A 16,370-nucleotide genomic window follows, 5' to 3' on the forward strand; every position below is an offset into this window, starting at 1 on the left:
TCAAAAGAGCGCCACCTCTCTTAGACACGTCACGTACAGTAGAAGCGCGCTTTCGGAAGATAAATACTCAGTTAGGATTTGTAAGCCCACAACATTATTTTTAGGTGTCCCAGTCACGACCCACACTATTGACATAGGACCCTGCCGTTTCTAGGAGAGTCAGATCGCGTCAGGCGACAAAAGTTCCCCGCAGTGCCGTTCCCTGATTGGTGGAGACATCATCGCGCACAATAGCGTAACAATTTGGAAACCTGGAACTGGGAATATGCATCATACGGGAGCATAACAATTGGTGAGCATGGCGATCTTGAGAAGAATGCTGCCTGGCTGAAGACATGAATGAAATAAGGGTTCCCTAGAGGTGTAAGCATTTTTTAAAAAAAACTCCTTTTCACCTCTCTGTGTTCATATACTCCCCCTCCCGCCACCCCCGCGCTGAGTGCACTTTCCTCCGCTAACAGTCGAACATTTGCCAGGCCTGTTGCCAGCCAGGCGCCACATAGGCTTGCGTTTATATGCGATGTCGGCCTCGTTTCCATTGGTTAGCGTTGTTCATATTTATGTAATGGCTAAACATTATGGGGCATGCACCTTATTCCTCTGCTTGCCTGGGCTGGTGTCAATCATGTGGTGGAGATGGCTAACGACAGCTGAAACGCGTCAAGCGCCGTCAACTAGGTCAGCTTTACCCAATACTTTCAAGAGATGCATCTGAGTAAAACGTTTGGAGTTTTCGACGCATAGTCACAGTACGTGGCAAGACCTCAATCACTACTTTTGCGTTGCACCGTTGTCACGGTGGTGTTGGGTCCCCCCATCGGATGGTGATATCCGTGCTTGTCCTTTGCGTGCTCCGCCCAAAATGCACAGAGCACCATCTCTTCTGTGCGAGATTTTCGTTACAAGATTCCCTGAGGTTTAGACTACCTCTCCTCAGCAGACACGCGGCGGGAAGGTGATGGCTACAGGCCATACGAGCAGCTACTTTATCGATCAGGAGAACGTGTTGCCGCTTGCTGCGTTCTGAGCCAACGAAAATGCTGGAGGGATGGTAAGAGTGCCGTCATAAAAGCGGTCACCCATACTGACAAACAGAAGCGAAGCATCTCGGTATTGCATGTTACTATACCCCACGCGACCCCGTTACTTTGCAGTACATCTGTGTGTGCGTGTTTCTGTGTATGATGGAACGACAGCGTAGGATGTGTATTTCGTTCCTGTTGTATTCGGACTATTCGCGAATTCAGATTGCGTTGACTTTCACCAAGCTCTACACGTTTCGTTTTATGGTTTCTGCACTGAACTGCCTTCACAGTTCACCCAGCTACCACTTATCTTCATGATCTCATCCGTCAGGGCTATTCAGTGAAAGGAGTCGCCGGGGCGTGGTCTCGACATTCGGGGGTCAGCATCGGCCGAGGCGGGCCCTCGCTCACCTGGATGTCTCACTTGGCACGAGGGGCTGTAGCTCAAGTGGTAGAGCGCTCGCTTAGCATGTGAGAGGTACGGGGATCGATACCCCGCAGCTCCAAAATCCCGATTTTGAATGACGTCATGAGCATGAGTGCATGCGGAAGCCACCTAGCTACAATTGCGAACGGTTCCACGCGTGTGCGCTCTCGTCATGAGCATGAGGGCGTGTGGAAGCCACCTAGTAACAAGCGGGAACGGTTCCGCACGTGAGCACTCCCGTTATCCGGATCACAGCTTTACACTGACATCAAAATGTGGGATACAATACAAACATCCTAAAGCGCTAGAAATTGCGTCGATATGACTTGGCCTCCATTTGCAACCATAATTGATTCGCTTTAACCAGGGTTGCTTTAGTACACTTACTACCTCGTCCTGGCTATGGACTTTAGATCAAGTGGTAGAGCGCTCGCTGAGCATGTGAGAAGTACAGAGATCGCTACGCTGCAGCTCTAGAGGCCGCGTGTTAATGATGAATCAGGTATGAAGGCGTTACACTTGACGGCCACTTAAAGGTGAGAACCAGGTAAGTTCTTGGGCCAGGGGAATGCCCCCATTATGCTGACAACAATGTCCGACAAACCCAGTACATACCAGAGCGACGCCGAATAGGCTTGCGCTTGTATGTACAGTTCGCCGCGATCCCATTGGTTAGCGTCGTCATATCACGCCTACGCAATGACTTAAAATTCTCGGGTATTCAAGTTGAGGCTGTTTGCATGAGCTCTCATAAATCATAACGTAAATATGATTGAGAACGGCTGAAACGTACCCAAGGCCGTCTACCCGTGCAGCTTAACTCAGTAGTTCCAAAATACACGTCCACGTAAAATCCCATGGCCTTTTTACCAGAAAGCTACAGTACGTAGCGTCATCATATCACCTTGTTCAATAGTCAATCTTGTTTTACAACGTTTTCATCTTGCAATTAGGTGTCTCCCAACGGAAGGTAATGTTCTTGCCTGTCCTTTGTGTGATCCCCCGCAATACACAGAGCACCACCTGTTCTGCGCGTGTTTTTCATCACTAGATTCCATAAGGCTTGGAATATTATTTGATTTTTGCATTAGTTTGGCATTATTCCGTTGGTTTGCACCAGCAATGCAAACGATTAGTTACGTTCTTCTAGTCAGTCAGCTTCTCACGACATGAACACAACCAGCAGCAGCCCACAGCTTTGCACTGCACCAAACGCACTACCGTGGCGAGCAATCGAGCTCATCTGTCTCAAATGGTACGACGCTTTAAAACGCTGCGTGGCATACTGATCACGTTCGCCGCAAGATACTGTGGCCAGCTACGATTCCTACGACTAGTAATTAGCCTAGTTGTTTGGTATTTTAGGCTGCTTAGTATGTGAACGGAGTCTTGGCTGAAAAAAAAAATTGTAAAAAGCACTGGTCTGAGAGGCATTGGAAAAGCACTGGGTCACCACTGATGCGTGATGTCAACGCTTATTTCGTATAGTTTGTAGCATGCTTCTGTCACCTGCAAAAACTATAACGATTAAAGGCATTATCTTTGGCAGCATCTTATGACTCAACTTGCTCATACAACGAAACGTCGAAGTTTCGACATGAACCGTTCCGTTCCCGTTCCCGCTTGTTCCTAGGTGGCTTCCACACGCCCTCATGCTCATGACGAGAGCGCACACGCGTGGAACCGTTCGCAATTGTAGCTAGATGGCTTCCGCACGCCCTCATGCTCATGACGTCATTCAAAATTGGGATTTTGGAGCTGCGGGGTATCGATCCCCGTACCTCTCACATGCTAAGCGAGCGCTCTACCACTTGAGCTACAGCCCCTCGTGCCAGGTGAGACATCCAGGTGAGCGAGGGCGCCCGCCTCGGCCGATACTGACCCCCGAATGTCGAGACCACGCCCCGGCGACTCCTTTCACTGAATAGCCCTGACGGATGAGATCATGAAGATAAGTGGTAGCTGGGTGAACTGTGAAGCCAGTTTAGTGCAGAAACTATAAAACGAAACGTGTAGAGAAGTGTCATTTTTTCATGCCCAGACAAGCCACAGGTCAAGTCCGGAAAGATCACTTTTTACTCTTAGACCTTAGAACATGGCCTGCAGAGACCTGGGAGGGAATGATCCTATTTTAGGCCCATAATGGGGACGGAGATGAGCCCAGATGATAGGCCAAGAATGAGCTATCCACTCTGGGCCTCTCCCCATCCCCATTATCGCGAGAGGACGGATGTTGGTACACCCACCGGCAGAACACGTCGGTAGCACAGCCAGAGTTTTTTTCTGTCACCAATATTTTCAGTATTTGATAGAATTTGGAGGCTCTAGAACCGGCTGATGTTTCTGATTTTGAAACGGTAGCGCAGACAGAGGGGGGCAGGGTGCTGGGCTATGTTCCCCCGCTTCGTATCCGGGAGGCCCGAAGGTTCCCTCGGGACCTACTATTTGAAGTCCGACTTGAGGGCCCGAAGGGTTCAAAGGGACATTCGGAGGTCCGGTTACTTAAATGCCAGCCAGAGGGCCCTGTACGGACCAGGGGCCCCTGAGTCGGCAGCAGGCTATTTGTCGGATCAAACACCATCAGAAACGCCCAGTCATCTTCGTGGCGGCATGGACCGGAGTGCCCATTTCTCTAGCAGGCAAAAAAACCGGAGCCAGCGACTTACATTGGTTTGTAAGTGTGTGTGTGTGTGTTGTGTGTGTGTGTGTGTGTGTTGTGTGTGTGTGGTGTGTTGTGTGTGTGTGTGTGTGTGTGTGTGTGTGTGTGTGTGTGTGTGTGTGTGTGTGTGTGTGTTGTGTGTGTGTGTGTGTGTGTGTGTGGTGTGTGTGTGTGTGTGTGTGTGTGTGTGTGTGTGTGTGTGTGGTGTGTGTGTGTGTGTGTGTGTGTGTGTGTGTGTGTGTGTGTGTGTGTGTGTGTGTGTGTGTGTGTGTGTGTGGTGTGTGTGTGTGTGTGTGGTGTGTGTGTGTGTGTGTGTGTGTGTGTGTGTGTGTGTGTGTGTGTGTGTGTGTGTGTGTGTGTGTGTGTGTGTGTGGTGTGTGTGTGTGTGTGTGTGTGTGTGGGTGTGTGTGTGTGTGTGTGTGTGTGTGTGTGTGTGTGTGTGTGGTGTGTGTGTGTGGTGTGTGTGTGTGTGTGTGGTGTGTGTGTGTGTGTGTGTGTGTGTGTGTGTGTGTGTGTGTTGTGTGTGTGTGTGTGTGTGTGTGGTGTGTGTGTGTGTGTGTGTGTGTGTGTGTGTGTGTGTGTGTGTTGTGTGTGTGTGTGTGTGTGTGTGTGTGTGGTGTGTGTGTGTGTGTGTGTGTGTGTGTGTGTGTGTGTGTGTGTGTGTATCTGCGCGTGATAATGATAGAACAACAGCGTAGGTTGTGTATTTCGTCCATGTTGTATTTGGGCCGTCTATTTGGACAATTCCTGGAATTCCGATTGCATTTGACTTTCATAAAGATATTTCGTTTTATGGTTCCTGCACTGCACTGGGTTCACGGTTCACCGAGCAACCACTCTTCATGATCTCGTCCGTCAGGGCTATTAGGTGAAAGGGGCCGACGGGGCGTGGTCTCGACATTCGGGGGTCAGTATCGGGCGAGGCCGAGGCCGGGCGTCCTCGCTCGCCTGGATACCCCAGGTGACACGCGGGCACGGGCTCCCGTCCGACCGGCAATTCTGAAGATGCCTCGACCAATCAGCGCGCGTATGCGCGCGTCTACCGTCTTCCGCGCCTGGAAAACTCCCACCCGCTCAGCATCGCATGGAGATGGTATTCCAACTTAAGAAGCGCCGCCGATAGATCTGTGACGTCACAGCAGCTGGCGCAGTGGCAGTCGGGAGGAAGGCGGGCATGCTGCGCACGGGCTGCATCGTGCGCGCGGGGGATTGCAGCTGTGCTATCCGGCCCTAATCGTTTATGACTTCCATGGCGGCAAACGTTTGCGGCGACAGCTGTTACTGTGCGGCTTCAATCCACATTGAATACTGAAATCAGCACGTAGGTGGGCGACTGGGTCCTTATAACCATTACAAGATCGGTGTCACAACTGTGAGGTTGGTTAATGCCGCCATAAAAAGGCTTGTATTTGACATTTACAAATTATGAGAGAAACGTCCGGAAAAAGGGAAGTTTTCTTCCACTCTCCATGCTTTCTTGTGGCCCCAATAGTATCTGTGATATGATACAAATATAAATGGACAATAAACATGGATGAACGTGACCTCGCGGTGTTGTGGCATATGGACGTGACTGATTTTTCGTTGGTTTGGGAGCATAAGACGTATGCTGAGACGCGTTTTGTTCTGAGTAAAGCATGCTAATTCACTGATACGGTGCAAGTTAATTCTACGTGTATTTTGCCCTGTGCCGGCATGCTGATTTCTCGCACTGAAAGTACTGTGCTATATTATTTCGGAACTTTGTTGGATGGACAATTGAGGTCAGTTATTAGAAATTTCGGTTTATCTTTTGGTGATATCAAGCCTTTCAGGTCACTGGTTGAAACGAAGGCATGAGGTGTAAGTTTTTTTGTACCGAGGACAACTTCTTGGCTTGCAGTTGAAACTTTAAGCTTACATAAATCAAGATTTGAAACTCACTCATGCTCTTCATGATGTACATGTCCAAGGAAAGTGTCACGCAAGGACTGTAGGTCCTCTGATTATTATGAAAGCCATGATACTTGCTCATGCATTGAGGGTAACGATCTGCAGCAGTCAAACGTGCAGTTGATTATCCAGTTTAGTCAAATACTACCTCGGTAATGCTTTTATTTGTCCCATTATTATGTGAACATCATTTTATGCATAGGCATGCATGTACATATATATATATATATATATATATATATATATATATATATATATATATATATATGTGTGTGTGTGTGTGTGTGTGTGTGTGTGTGTGTGTGTGTGTGTGTGTGGGTGTGTGTGTGTGTGTGTGTGTGTGTGTGTGTGTGTGTGTGTGTGTGTGTGTGTGTGTGTGTGTGTGTGTGTGTGTGTGTGTGTGTGTTGAAGTGTGAAATAAAAAGACATTATAACAGCTAATCTTGCTGTTCAATACCTTGCTGCATTAAGCAAGAAGTAAAATGCACATTAGCAAAACTGATAAGTTAAGAATAGTCCAGGGTGGCACCACAAGACGAGTCCCGTTCAACCTAGCGACAAGTGACCCTTTGCACCATATTCTATGTAAATGCGAAATCGTGCCCCCGATGATGATTTGGGTACCGGGCAGAAAGACCCCACGCACTGGGTGAAGGCTCAGGGGCGGCTCACGACTGTGGGGCATGTCACCAGTCCTTCCTGAAGTTATCTATGAGGCCTTGGTGTCGAATCGGCACCAAAATGTCATAGTGGAGAGGCACCGAGACATTCATTTGGAAACGCCACAAACGGTGCTTTTTAGAGGTAGCACATTCCTGAGCGCCACAAAGGACAAAATACCTGGTTGTAAGTTGATAAATTGCTAATTTTATTGATAATTTGTAGATGCCAAATACAGGCATTTTTTATGGCGGCATTGACCAACCTCACAGCCATGACACCGATCTTGTAATGGCTATAAGGATCCAGTCGCCCACCTACGTGCTGATTTTAATACTCAATGTGGATTAAAACCGCACATTAACAGCTGGCGCCGCAAACGTTTGCCACCATGAATGTCATAAACGATTAGGACCGGATAACACAGCTGCAGTCCTTCGCGCGCACGATGCAGCCCGTGCGCAGCATGCCCGCCTTCCTCCCGACTGCCATTGCGCCAGCTGTTGTGACGTCACAGATTTACTGACGGCGCTTCTAAAGTTGGAATACCATCTCCAGGAAATGCTGAGCGGGTGGGAGTATTTCAGGCGCGGAAGACGGTAGACGCGCGCAGGCGCGCGCTGACTACCGAGGCCCGTGATACACAAAATAAGTCATTAAACAAACGCCGCACGCCTCCTTAAATAAGGGGTATTTAGGCATCAGTCTGATGGAGGAATGAGAGTGGGGTGTTGGTGAAGCGGGTAACCATGGTTGGATCCAGTGGGGGAGGACCATGACCAAATGCTACCTTTGGGCTCCAAAGGGACCATACCGGGCCGAACAGACGCAGTTATTTGTGCAAAACGCAACAAAATTGGACGTCGTTGCGTTCCCAGGCGACCAAGAACAATCACAAGCGAAAGTGGAGAGCCCACGAGTAGACAACAGACGTTATTCATTGATTGAAACGGTGGTAATTGAGAGGGTTTAAGGCTCATTATGCTGTACACAAGTCCTAGTGTTCCCGGGGCCCTTTAAGTTCGCTTGCTGAGCCCATCCGATCGTTAAGGAAGCTTCTACGTTGCCCCTGATTCCTTTGTATTTGCTCGGACGGCCCTGTGCTGTTGCTGCGCCCTTCCTGCTAGCGTGCCAGAGCACTATCGTTAAAAAGGTGACTTCCACTGATTCTCTATCACCCAAAGGGCTCTATGAGCTTTAGCCGGGGGACCCATATGTTAATCTGCCGATGTATCCTCATTTGTTCCGGGGTTCTTCGCACTGGTCTTCGTTAACCTATAGACAGACTCACTACATGCCCATGGGCCCTCTACATTGGTCTTGGGCCATTTCAATGCTCTATCGCTTGCTTAGAGCTCTACACTTTTATCTGAAGCCCATCTGCAACCTGTTTGGGCACAGTTGGTCGTTTGGGCCCTCCAAATGAACCTGCTTGGACACACCGCATTGTTCGGAAGCCTGCACGTTGGGTTTTAGAGAGTCCCACTCACTTGTACGGGCCCCATCTGTTCACCTTCTTGGGCGCAGTGGATTGCTCGGGGGCCCTGCATATTGGGTGTTGGCATTTCAAGGTAGGGCCCAACGTTCCTGTCAAGGGCCATCCGATAGCCTGCACGGGTACACTCGATCTTTCGGGGCCCTTCATACTGGGCCTTAGGTGCTTTATTGGGCACTTATTTGAATGCAGGCCCCATGCTCTTGTCTGGGGTCTTATCTGTTAACCTGCTCCGGCACTCTGGTTTGCTCTGAGGACTCTTTACGAGTTGATGGAAGTATTTCTGTTGGCATGCCGAGGCACCCACGATCGCTCAGGCTCCGTCCCTATTGCCTTTCGTACCTTAGCCTTGGAGCAGCAGTCGGATAATTGTCCAACATAGTTTTGGGAGCCGACATCGTCATATGTGTCATTTCCGTTTGATGCGGGCTTTGTGATGCCTATTATAATTGTGCATCACAACCTTCATGCATTTTAAAGCCAGGATATTTTGTACTCCTTCCGAACAAGCGAAGCAAAAAATCTGCATGGCTAACTGTAAATAATCTAGGCATTTGTTCGTGTTTGATTTTAATTGGTATATAACATCCACCCTTAAAATATTTTGCGTGTTTTTCCGGAAACGTTAGTCTCAAAATGACAGAATTCACCATGATGCCGAAAAATGGATAAGCTCAAGTATGTGTGTACGCATCCCGCTGATTTTTCTAGGCCGCGAACAGTCATATGAACTCCCGTAGAAAACATCACATTCAGGAAGCTTAAAATCTAATGGCCAGAGTGTGAGAATTTTGGAATGTCCTAGACTATAGCGGGCCCACAATGTTGCGTGCTGCCTCCCCCCCCCCCCCCCGCCCCCACCTCTGACGAAATCCCGGATCCGACTTTAAGGATAGGTGATTTGCGGGGTCTACAATGTTTCCCAAAAGTTTCGTATACTGACAGCATTTGCTTTAGCACGCACCCGTTTTGTCAGCTGAACGCAACGAGAGCGCGCATGCGTGTGTGTGGAGGGGGGAGAACCATTTTGACCCTTTTATTGTATATATATATATATATATATATATATATATATATATTTGTATACGTATATATGTGTCAAGAGCTAGTTTCAAAAATTTCGGGGTAGGTAGGCCGGTATATGAAATCATCTATTCTAATTTTTAGATCTTTAGGTCGTGACAGTCGGTTCAAAAAAGATGAAACGTAGTCAAAGCTGAGATTGGTGCACAAAGTCCTCCCGGATCTCTGCATGCAACCATCTTGGGGCTGGATATTTCTTCTAAACAGGGGGTCACTAGGAACATATCAGGCCAATAGCATTCCCTTGCCTTCAAAAGGTCAAAATAACCAAAAGTCTTTAAGATCATCGTCATAAGCCAAGTACAAGCTCGATCTAATGGCTACGCTTGGTGGCGTCTTGCCTGAGCAAATGATGATCGGGGTCGTTTTAAATCAGTGACATCCACTGGTCTTCGAGAAGTAAACACGAGAAACCTTTTAACATCTTTGTGATGAAAAAGCACAATTGAGTCCTACAAACTGTCCTATAACGCAAGCTTATCCGTGCAAAACTTGTTTGGTTGTGACCTAACTTTTGCGTATCACTCAAGGTCAATGGAATTGGTTGTTATCCTGGTTAAGTAACTTCTTAAGTGCATTTGCGAGTAACAATACGAATAGAGATAAGACAGTACATATAGCCTTTTTCCTCGTTAAATATCGAAGAAAATGTATATTTAAGAGAGTCCACCCGTCTCCCCATTATCCTGGTTATTCTACGAGGAACGAGGCTATTCGCATTGCCTTATCTTATCTAGTATGCTAGACAAATTGCATTGCTACCTTGCAAACCGTTTTAAAGTTGCGTGGCACTACCCGGCTTTACCACTCACTACCCGGCTTATCTGCAGTCGTCAAGCAAAGTGATAACCAACATTAGCGGACATCGATGGCCATTGAAAATTGTGAATGCTCACATGAAAGCCTGTGATACACATTAGCTGCACTTGATCTTTATATTTCTTTTTATCTGATTTGAGTGCAGGAATATAGCGATGAAAGAAATGACTGAGCTCATTAATTGTAGGCAGTAATCAATTGATATTTGAGTGAAAAAATCGAAATTTTTCCTCAGCATGAGTTTTTGGACAAGTCTTTGAGGAACAGCTGGTCCGTCATTGGACTTTGGGTTTCACCTTCGATAAAACCTTTCAGAAAACAGCACCTGTGGTACGTACCTTGGTACCGGCGTACCAACACATTAACAAGGGTGAAGAAAGGGTGTTGGGAAGGCAGAAGCTCACCTACACATGAGAAAAGTGTTCACAACTCCTGCATTCCAACGTTTGAACTGGCAGTGACCGCGAGCAACAACTAATGCTTCTGCTCGAAATGTGTGCTTCGCTAAAAACATAAGTGACCTCATAATAATAAATGGAAACAGGCATTTGTTGGCCCCACCGTCCCCACTCGTCGCACTCCTGGTCTGGCTTCTGGCTTGACGTAACCTTGACACGACAGGGTATATACCGCCTTTAATATCTACACTTATTGATTGCAGTCTGCACTACAACTGCATCCTCCAAAATGTCGTGGCTAACGGATTTTAGTAAATACTTGACACCTATTTTCACATATATGTCGTGGACACGGATGGGAAGGCGGCAATTTCTGCAGAATTTCCTCCCATAGTCGGCGGTTAGCGTTTCTGTACATTAGCTTTTTTCCTCTGGTTAGCGTTTTTCTTGGAATGTTGTGATCACATGTCAAAATTTCCGTAGTGAAATCACATATTTCAGGGAGCTGTGACGAATTGTTTGAAAGCGGCCGCAAAAAACGCAAACATTGTTCGAGGGGCACAGTTGGTCCGTCCAGCCTGGAACAATGGATATTATGCGCGCGAATAAGTGTCTGTTTAACCCCAGACGGTGTTTCTAAAAATTCTTCCAGGCGGTGCTGTGTAGCGACATTTTACTTTGTAGCGCTTTATACAAATGAAGAGACGCCCTTTTGGTGTAAAAAATGGCATAGCTCTATAGATTGCTGGGCTCAATCATATCAAAGTTTGGCCATGGTTGTCATGAAAGGCTGTTCTGAAGGAGTCTTTCGACCTGATGCAACAACGGAGTGTCAAACGATGTCACACAACTTTGGAATGGATTCTCAAATACCAATGCAATTTTATTAGGATAACAACTTATTCCCGTGACCCTTGAGTGAGGTATGAAGGTCAGGCCGAGACCAAACGAGTTTTGTATTGGAAAACTTCTTTCATAGGACAGAATTTGGCGCTAATTTTGAGCTACTTGATCGCAACTACGTCATTAAGCTTCTCGTGTTGATTCTACGAAGACCAAAGGAGATCACGCACCCAAAATTACCTCCATCAACAGTTTGCTTAAGCAATACGCCAACTAGCGTAGTTTTGAAAGCTGACCAATACTTGACAGGTCGCGATAGTCTCAAAGACTTAGTTATTTTAATCTTTTAAAGCCACTGGTCTGGAATAGGCCTAAGGACATCGTGTTTAGAAGAAGCATCCAGGCTGAAACTGGTTCTGTGAAAAAGTCTCGGACTTTGACCACCAATTCAACTTTGACATTGTTTGGGCCGACTGTCACGACCAAAAGATTTAAAAATTAAAATTAATGATTTCATATATAGTCTCTAGCTCTCTTAGTTTGTGATATCTTAAGAAGGGGTGAAGTTCATTCTCTCCTCTTCCACATACAAACACATACACGCGCACTCGTCGTGTTAAGCTGAACACGTGGGTACGTGCTTGAGCATAAGCTGTCAGTCTACGAAACTGTGGGGAGACCTTGAACCCTTACACCGCCATGCCCCCCCCCCCCCCTTACAATAAGAACCTGATCACCTCTTCACTGAGAAGGGTTGCGGCGTTCGTTTAATTACCCCCCCGTTCGTTTAGTTACCCTTTTCGTCCCTTGCACGCCTCGGTAGCGCAGTAGGCAGCGCGTCAGTCTCATAATCTGAAGGCCGTGAGTTCGATCCTCACCCGGGGCACGTTTTAAGGCACCCACGGATCACGCCGGTTTTCGAATCATATCAGTCAGCAAGCATGGGATCCTTCCGCTGCCCATCCCTTAAGTAACACAGGCGTCCGCTTTCGCCGGCGCGTAGCTCAGGAGATAGAGGGGCTTAATTAAGCCTTCAGGACAGGATTGGTAACAGCATTGAGAAGCTTCAGGACGGATGTTTCACTTCAAAACCCCATATATGTGAGGACCACTCCCTTCAACTAAAACCGTGGAGCCATTGACAGCGTCCATCACCTTACGACTTTGTTGCATTTGTCGCAGCTTCTCCTCCAAGAATTTCCCAGGACGTGTCATGACTCCATTGTGTGCACGAACCCTATGAACCCTTCCGTCCAGCCGGTTGCAGGCAAGGCCTGAGTCGGACACGACGGTATGTTGTTATTCGGGTCGGGAACTTCTCGGCAGAAAAGCTGCCATATCGCTGGCAATTCGTTGCTGTGGTCGAAACACTGAATTGCAAAAGTATCGGTTCAGTTCACCGGCCAAAAATGAAAAATCATTCCAGTCCCCTGAGTCGGCAACACAAAACTATCGGAAGTTACTGGATTAAGCTCCAAACTGAAAACCCATCTGTTTCCTTCGCTACACCCCTGCAAGGAAAGGAAGACTATTTCGGAGAATGTTTCAAGGCCACCTTGGCATTCACGTCATAATAACGTCAGTCGAATCCTGCCATTTCACAAACCGTACGGTAATCAAGACCAAGAAGAATATAATAGCCGAGCCATTCATATATGGCGTTTGTGGGCACGAATTCCAGGCATAACGATCGTCAATTAGCCCACAGCCCATGTTGCGGAAGGTACCATGACGTAATCAAACAATCACGTATCGAGGAGCATATTAACTTAGCAGAGAAAATGTGTTGTCTACAGAAGTCTTTTCCGCTTAACTATACGAATACCTGCGAGTGAGCTTATTGCATGATAGCTGATGCCTGTTTCAATGCTCTCAGATATATACAGACATCTTTTAATTCCACATATCTACAAGTATATTTCAATTCTACATATCTACAAATATATTTCAATTCTACATATCTACAAATATATTTCAATTCTACATGTCTACATAGATTTCAATGTCTCCAAATATACATATATATATATATATATATATATATATATATATATATATATATATGTAGGTATGGATATAGATATAGATAAAGATAGATATCGATATAGATATAGATATAGATATAGATATAGATATAGATATATATATATATATATATATATATATATATATATATATATATATAGATATAGATATATAGATATAGAAGAGAGATAGAGAGAGAGAGAGAGAGAGAGAGAGAGAGAGAGAGAGAGAGAGAGAGAGAGAGAGAGAGAGAGAGAGAGAGAGAGAGAGAGAGAGAGAAGAGAGAGAGAGAGAGAGAGAGAGAGAGAGAGAGAGAGAGAGAGAGAGAGAGAGCGAGAGAGAGAAGAGAGAGGAGAGAGAGAGAGGAGAGAGAGAGAGAGAGAGAGAAGAGAGAGAGAGAGAATATATATTTATATATATATATATATATATATGTATCATCAATCCGCACTCTTTAACGCCGATATTAAGGAATGTTTCACGTTTGAAGATATTAAGGAAAGCATCAGCTATGATAGGAAGAACTTACTTGTCACTGGTGGTAGGCTTTCAAGGTTCGAAAACCACCGTAAGTACCAAAAATTTCAAAGTTTGTAAAAATGCTCCCTATTACGTCATTGCTTGATGGCGTCATGGAATCGTTTTGTGACGACGGCATCGCCTGACAGCATCTGGCAGCCAGATCTAAAGAATACCTCGAAACGCACGAAAGCTAACACCAGCCGGCCATTCTCGTCACAGGTGCTGTGGCGGATGGCGGTTTAGAGAATGGCTTGTTTGTAAATTGTTGTATTACTACTGGTCGTAGGAAAGGCTTTGGTGGGCTGATTGACATACACAACGTAGCAATCGCCAGCTTTTATGGCAGGTCATTAATACCAGAGCTGCTGCAGGCTATGTGCTGTAAAAACTGTCCTATAGTGTCATGAATCTCTTGCCGAAGCCTGCCAACGACTGTTGAGGACGTCAATACTGTGTTGACTCGCCCTATCCTTACCTGCAGTGCTGCGGTCCTGACATTGATATCTTGTGATATGCACAGTATGTTTGATGTGTTTCATGTTTCATATGTTTCATATGTTTGTCATATGTTTCATCATTTAATTCCTTGGCATCGTTCTCAACCCGGGATTAGCAGTGTACAATGACGTTAAACACGTCCGCACCAAGTGCATGAAACGTTTAAATTTGTTCAGATACATTTCAGGGTCAATATTCGGCGCTGATCGCCACTCATTGCTATTATATAAATATTTGTTTTTTCCGTCATTGAATTTGGCTCCGTGGTGTAAGCAGGAGGTAGCAAAAATAATATGAAATCATTAGCTGCCATTGAAAATATGTTTTTGCGGCTCGCGCAATGACCACTGCCGACTTCTCCAATTTCCGTATTTGAGATAGATGCACGCATTACGCCTCTCGACCTCCGGCGTATAGAATTTATCTTGAGGTTATCACAACGATTCCACAAAATCCCAACCATTCAACATGTTCTCACCTTTTCCGAGCATGCGACATCTTAGGTTTGGCCCGAACCGACGTGCTAATCGGCCTTTAGTGGCTCGCTGCGCTGGTCACTCGTGCATTGATGCGTACGTTCTAGCCATAGGGACTTGGCATGGCTGGAAAGTGAAACTCCCGAAATGAATACGTTTGATTTTAGTATAAAGGACGTTCATAGCGCATTGCAGTTCACATCTATCTGTCTTTTGTGGTTTATCATTTTAAAAGGAATGCTGCAACGGTTTTGGATGCATTTCGCTCCAGGCGGCAATGCAATCCTCGGAAGGTGATGAGGAAGGCTGTTAGAAGGATTTCGACTGCTGAATGCGAAATCCCAATCGTGTCGCGAACGCAAGCGTGAGCACTTTCGGGTTGTGCGGCACTCGTCGGGGCATTTCTCCTTACTTTTGGGCCATAGGTTAATGTCATAAAAAGAGAACACCACTGTCTGCAAAAAAGTACAGCGCCGAAAAAAGAACAACACTTTCCCGAATGTTGTAAAAACGGAGACGCGACGGCAAATTTGCCTTTTTTATCCTGCTAGCGTTTTTTCCCTGCTTTTGACGTATTTCCGAACAGCTCGGTTGTCGGCTTGTGTGTCGGAGCCAAGAACCTTGCACGGGCTTTTGGGTTAGCAAAGCATTATGCAATTAAAGCAATATTACAGTAATGGTAGGTATATGTTATACTAAATATATAACACACTCCATAACAAATTTAAGTTTTGGCTTTGCAAAATTGGCTTTCAACTTAAGAATTCTGGGAATTCAGTGATGTATTATCATGAACGCGCATACTACTCTCTTAACAAATTTTGTAGGCAGACGAGCATTGCTTGTGAATCATCGATGTTATAATCACTGCAACTTGTGTAAGATGCTGGGTGCTGAGAAAGGTAGAAAGCTATTGCTGTTAGTTTCTTGGGTAGCACTTAACAACATTTGTACCATGACCCATGTGTGCGCTGGCAGCTTCGTCACCTACTTGAATTTCGGCCATCCAACCATTACTACACGCATTTGTCTATACGTGCACTGCTTCTCCAGCCTTGAGGAAGTCCGCAGGTTTGCAGTGTAATGTCTCGCTGCATGTAATATTTTCTCGTCACGCATGTGTTATTACTTGTATGAACCATGCTTTAGAGTTAAGCAGCCTGATGGCTGCGGCGTGTTGCATGGCTGTGGAATCAGAAGACATGTCTGGGTCTTTTTTACCCACATTTTGTGGATTCCCAAGGCAGGCTGAGCAAATGATGCCACTTTTTGGTTGTGCGCTTTACTGAAAGTGATTGGTTTAGTATATCATGTGTATTTGGTCAGTCATATGTCACATGCGGAGTTAATACAATAATGCACGCTTGACTCATCTGGTCGTGTTGGAATTTACTTTGAAAGCGGCAGAGATTGCAGTACAAAAGCCGTACCATTGTTCATTGTGTGATGCCACAGCAGAGCACTGAGGTAGTGTCACAATGACACTTTTGACCTGTGCCAGTACGCGA

General features: G+C 46.2%; 3 non-coding genes across 3 annotated transcripts; 2 read left to right on the forward strand and 1 right to left on the reverse strand.

Moving 5' to 3' along the window:
- Positions 1-1,458: 1,458 nt before the first annotated feature.
- TRNAA-AGC (transfer RNA alanine (anticodon AGC)) lies at positions 1,459-1,531 on the forward strand. The gene has a single exon. It is a non-coding gene; the product is annotated as a tRNA-Ala (tRNA).
- A 1,674-nt stretch (positions 1,532-3,205) lies between these two features.
- Positions 3,206-3,278, reverse strand: TRNAA-AGC (transfer RNA alanine (anticodon AGC)). Its single transcript has one exon. It is a non-coding gene; the product is annotated as a tRNA-Ala (tRNA).
- Positions 3,279-12,154: 8,876 nt separating this feature from the next.
- On the forward strand, positions 12,155-12,227 carry TRNAM-CAU (transfer RNA methionine (anticodon CAU)). Its single transcript has one exon. It is a non-coding gene; the product is annotated as a tRNA-Met (tRNA).
- Positions 12,228-16,370: the final 4,143 nt, after the last annotated feature.

Source organism: Pollicipes pollicipes, unplaced genomic scaffold (genome assembly GCF_011947565.3).
Source record: "Pollicipes pollicipes isolate AB1234 unplaced genomic scaffold, Ppol_2.1 Scaffold_7231;HRSCAF=8579_pilon_pilon_pilon, whole genome shotgun sequence".
NCBI lineage: Eukaryota > Metazoa > Arthropoda > Thecostraca > Pollicipedomorpha > Pollicipedidae > Pollicipes > Pollicipes pollicipes.